This window comes from Mixophyes fleayi, chromosome 7 (assembly GCF_038048845.1).
Source record: "Mixophyes fleayi isolate aMixFle1 chromosome 7, aMixFle1.hap1, whole genome shotgun sequence".
NCBI lineage: Eukaryota > Metazoa > Chordata > Amphibia > Anura > Limnodynastidae > Mixophyes > Mixophyes fleayi.
Window position 1 is genome coordinate 90831609 of NC_134408.1, and position 6313 is coordinate 90837921.

A 6313-nucleotide genomic window follows, 5' to 3' on the forward strand; every position below is an offset into this window, starting at 1 on the left:
GTGGTTCTCCAAATGATGCAGAATTACATGTGTCAGAATGCTGGCAGGTATACATCTACAACACTTAGAGAATCATGAGTTACCCGAGCCCGCTGTAAGGAATAAACTGTTATAAGTTAAAAGCATTTTATTGTCCCTTCCTCACCTCCAATGGTAACACGTTCTCATCTCGTTCCAGTTCATCAATGAGCGTTTGGAAATCTATATCTCTATTTGTGGACAGAATTGCATCTAAGAATGCTGGTTGGATGATATCTTCAACCTATAAACAGATTCATAATCACATTGTAAATGTCAGGATTTAGTAAAATACCGTTCTGATGTCATGCACCTATGATTGCACCTACTTATACATGTTCTCCTAGGGATTGGGAATACTAGATGGTGGTGACTGCAGGGATGTAAAACTGTGCTCCTTCTGATACAAGGAGCTGGGGGATTAGGGGTTTCATTTTTCAATATGGACTGGGCATAAGACAGCGCTTAGATCTGCTCACATGCAAAGCAAGATATATTAACACAGAATAAGATATTTAAAATATGAATAATAAAGAACCAATGCTTCCTTACTGTTATCTCATTTTACTAAGATAGAAATGGGTCTTCAAGGAGATAAACATTGTAAAAGTTGTTCATAGTTACGGATCCAGAAAGGATGGTAGGCAGGACTTCCAGAGTGACATTTATGTATTTCCAGCGTCTGATTTCCCATTAGTGACTGCGATCCTGCAAACAGTAATGTAGAGCGAAGGACCCTTCCCAGAGCGAAGGTGGGCGTGCTCCTTACACACCCCACTGCCAAATAGCCAGATTTCTGCAAACTTAAATTCCTGGATAATATGTGATTAGTACATGAAATTTAGTATGTTTATAAAAGATTATGTATTTTACCAAGAGAAATGAAATACTGATGATCAAGCATATGAAACTACACAATACAGATCAGGTGCCATTATTGATCTGTATAACAAGTATTTTACCTGTGACAGAAACTCCGGCTGATCACACAGAGTCTCTATGTAATGTATAAGTTCTGTTTCAGGTGAGTCCACTGATGCATTGTTCTCTTGGTAGGTGTCCAGTTGTGCTGCAGCTTCAGACTTGGAATTGGTCTCTTCATATATGCGTGCTTCCAATGACCCCACTGTCTCCATATTTATGTTAGTTGGCAGAACAGTCACACTGGCAGAGGAAACAACACAAACTGGCCATAGAACCTCATTGCCCCAAATTTTTGTGGGTGGAACATTAAGGTTAGGAACATTGGAAAGCTGTGAGATGATGTTCTGTTTATTGAAGAAAGTCATAGTGACCTTGAAAATAACAATAATTGTGAGTTATTATTTACATCAATATTCATTATAACATAGAAAAAACATTGTTTTTCATACAATATCAGCAATATATACAGCGTCTTTCAAATAAGTTATGGTACAGTCTTTTATCTTTAAACCAACCCATCAAAATGTATTTCCTTAAATTATGGTAGAGACTTTTGGGCATCTTAGTAAAATGTTATGATACAATTTAATTACTCAAAGTATAAAATATCTATTGACAACCCCCTGTTTTTGTCACTGGTACAATTGAATATGTGGGTTTTTTGTTTTAACGACCATGGCTTTATCTTTGAGGAGTTTGTATGTTCTCCCAGTGTTTGCATGGGTCTCCTCCGGGTGCTCCGGTTTCTTCCCACACTCCAAAAACATACTGGTAGGTTATTTGGCTTATAAAAAATTGACCCTAGTCTTTGTTTCTTTTTGTCTGTGTGTGTGTGTTAGGGAATTTAGACTGAAAGCCCCAATCGGGCAGGGTCTGATGTGAGTGACTTCTCTGTACAATGCTGCGGAATTAGTGGCGCTATATAAATAAATGGTGATGATGATTGACCTGTTTTTGTCAGTGTGTTCAGATACTAATTTGTTTTCCAACTAGTCTAATTCTATTATAAGAAGTGTGTCCCTCAGACTAAACGCAGTTAAAATCATGCGGGTGAGTGACTTACCAAAGAACCTATTATCTGTGGATTCCTGTAAGTTTCAGCCAATGAGTGCAGGAAGGGGTTGGGACTTATACACAGTTATAAGTCAGTGTGCAGAGGCTTCTGCCCTTCCTGCTCCCGGATTCCCCCCGCCCTCCCTATAATTGGTTACATATCTTTGAACGGAGTTGTTGAGAGTAGGAGAACAGTGCAGTCTGTAACTGTGCATATGGTGCTTGGGTGATCTTGTCATAGGTCACTACCCCCCTGCGGTTATGGTGTCATACCATGGTTGGTCCGTTTTGTTAGTAGGACCTTTGGGCCAGTTTTGTATGGTTTATACTGGCGGAGTTTATACGGGGTGTAGTCTTGCCGTTGGACTTGATCTTAGCACTGGCCAATAGATAAAGTATGATCCTGGGTTGGTGGTAATATGGTCTGACCTTTCCACCTTATTGGTTTTGCGTTCCTGACTCCCTGCTCTCGTCCGCCTTACAGTCCTACTAGTTTAAAAATAAATAAATACCGTCATTCATTCCAACTTTAATTTTGTTTCCGTGTCTTTATTTGGTCTGGAATAAAGGTTTTATCACAGGTGTGTTATTTGGGAAAGCTTCCATGCTATGCATTTTAATGTAAACCCAGTTGTCTTGAGCAGTGGATCATATGTGTTTGATTATGGATAAGGTTACAGACAGTGTCTGTGTGTCTGGTCACCTGCACAAAGCTCTGCAGATATGAGGCAGTGTGAATATCACAGGTGGGATGATGTGTTATGTTCTACAGCTCATGTGAAAATAAACAGCCTCAGCTACTGGCATGTGCTGAGACCAGTACATCATTTACTGGTTTATTCCATGGGGGCTTACCTTGCCTATACCAGTGGTTCATTCACGTTTGGTTAATACATTTATAGATCATAGCCTTTTTCACACCAGTAGGAGATCTTTTCTATAGGTCTTATATGTCATATGGATATGGCAATAAGAGTTAGCATATAGTTATAGGAAGGATTTGGCATGATGAAAATGTGAAGGACTTTTGACTTATAACTCTGTATATTACTGGTCTGATTGTACAAGCAAAGATGGGAAGACTATTTGTGAGGAAATTATATAGCGCTTATTTATGTATACCTGCAGTCCAGGAAGAGACTTAACCAGAGTAGGATTAAGTATTAAATAAATGAATAAATTATTTATTGGTCCTTTAAGAACACACATAATAAGAATGATTGTGCTAAATGGGGTTACATCAAAAACACCAGAATACTGTAGTTATGGTGGAAAGAATAGAGCAAAAAGTAGTAGACACTATAAAAAAAAATACTAAAATTAATATTATCAATAATATTAATAATTAATGAGACTTTACATAAACACTTTACCAATGCACCTTATAAAGTAGGTTAACCAGAGTTGTACATACAGTACCAGCATTATATGTGTATATTTCAACACAATTTTTGCTCATGTTATTTTTTTAAAACCAATCCAGTAACCTACCTTTGCTTAAATTATTATAAATACTTTTATTATTTCTATAATGACCATGTAGTTTAAACTCACAAATCTTAAAATACCTATTAAAACTTACCTGTATTTACACGGATACAAAGGAATCTGTATAAGTATCTACTGGTGTTGTATATTCTGTGTATAAATCAAGTAGGACTGAGCTGTGGACCAAATATCTGATTACAGATAAGGAGCTGATGTCTCTGCGTCTGATCACTTCCACGATGCTCAACAGCTCTGAGGCAGTTTGAATATCTCAGGTGGGATGATGCGTTATGTTCTACAACACAAATCAAAAATAAACAGCCTCAGCTACTGGCATGTGCCGAGACCAGTACATCATTTACTGGTCTATTTCCATAGGGTGTTCACTTGCTTATAATATTGAATTATCACAGGCCATAATTTAGGTTATAATATTATAAAGCAAAAATTAGGCTTGATAAATATATGAAGGACATTTGACTTATAACTCGTATTACTAGTCTAATTTTATTTATTTGGCGTAAAAGTAGGACCAACTAAGGCTCTAATTTCTTTCAATTTTCCTGTGTAAATTTGAAACTTCAATACACAGGAAATATTAGCTGCATTGTGAATGTAACACAAAACATATTAATATTATCTATAATACTGAAGTGACATTAACAAATGTAGTAACATCTGTGTATTAATGCTCTATAATTTCATCTTTTATTTAATTGAAGGATCAGTAAATATTTTATTCTAATTTTTCCAAACACTGTTCAGATGATAAACTTGAATCGCGTCATTTTAGGCCTGCAAATGCGGGATGCGGGAGACTTGCCAGCTTTCCCGGGAGTCCGTCCCGAATTTTGGGAGTCTCCCGGACATTCCAGGAGAGTTATCACGTATAACGAACGTAAGGCCCTGGTGCTCCATGTTTGGAACAGAGCTACACTATACTGTATGTAATACGTAGGTTATACAATAATGGAGCAGAGCTGACCTCCGCCACCTCAAAGGTGATGAAAGATTTTGGTGCAAGGAGATGGGGAGTGAGCAGCACAACACAATGTATGTTAATGATTAATCACATACCATGCGGTCACTGCCTACTCTGTCTTTCTCCTCTTGTGGACACGCTCCTGACGGATGGCCATGTAAAGCGATGGCAAATGTGGAAGACAGAGATGAGATGCCATGCACTTTCCTCCATACTTATCTTGTTATGTGAACCTAAAGTGTAGTGTGCACCCGCCATTATACTACATCAGAGGTGTCCTGCAGCTCACTCCTCGCTGTCCTCTACTCTGGTCTGTGGTGTGTAGCCCAGAAGAGGGACAGACAATTAGCACTGACATCATGCTCACATGGAGCTACGGCCAAATATGAGAAAATCTATATTAGAGGAGACTATAGAGCTCCTGTAATGCCATTGTGGGAGGGGTATGGGTAGGGGAGGTTTATAACTAAGGCCCATTTGAGTAAGAACACACATAGTAAGAATGATTTTGCTGCAAGAGGTAACAACAAAATACTTTCACATTGTCTTATTTCCCCTAAGAATTGTGATAGGAACTGTAAGGCAAAAGCAAAATAGTGGATACCATAAAATTAATAAAATATATAAATTACAAATAATACTAATAATGAATTACAGTTTGCATCAAAATTTTACCAATATACCAATTTATGAGCTTATATATTACCACTATTATACTGTATTTTTCAATACAATTTCTGAGCATGGTATATTTTTAACCCAATCCAGTAAGCTGTCCTTGTTATTATTATACATACTTTAGTGATTTTCATAGGGACCATAAAGACTGAATTAGACCTGTGTTTATCCTGGTATAATGGGATATGAATAATCATATAATGATTGGTATTCTAACAGGTGATGTTTAGTTTGATTTGTAAACTCAGTTGAATTTTGCTGTGGAAAATTCTATTTTTCTGTTTGTAGACAGGGAGACAGTGTGAGTGTGTATGATCACCTGCACAAAGCTCAACAGTTTAATAACTAGAAGATCCAGCCTCTGCCTTGTCCATAATACTTTCACCATCCATTGTTTGTTTTTATAAAAGTCAAATGATGTTCTAGAACAGTGTGAAGAATAAACAGCCGCGTCTGCGGACATGTGCTGAGAGTATTGCATAAATTGGTTTGGATGATAAATCTCATGCAAGATGTATAACTTCCCATACTAGTGTATTGTTCACAAGTAGTTCACTATTATGATCTCCACATTGAAGTTCTCAATATTTTTGCAGTTCTTTCTCATCTACATGATCTACCCATGTACATTTATGTTATGTGTATGTATATCTATACATGTATGGACTATATTGTCTCTGGAAAGAAGAGACTATTTTATTCTATATTTTATTAAACTTGTTTACAAGGTTTTGGAAGTTAATTTATTAAGTTATAGTTTATTTTACATTTGAAAATGTTATTTATTTTTACTTTTTTAGTTGTGCAAACATAGTCACATATGGATCTTTCCATGTAATTGATTTTAAGGCATGACACACAGACGAGCGAGTGCAGCCTCTATTTGTCAACTGAAGTTTTTAGTCACACAAGCAGAGGTGGGCAGATGTAGTGTTGGAGCTCATCCTTGTCCCCTGAGCTCTGGGGGCCCGCTGGAGTTGCAGCTTTGACTTAAGGATCCTTTACATCTGGAGAGTAAATATATATATATATATATATATATATATATATATATATATATATATATATATTACACACACACACTGACACAATTTGAAAAATATACAAAACCCTTAATTAATATGCAGCACCCCAAAACCTTGTTCACCGCTTTATTAAATATAAAATAGT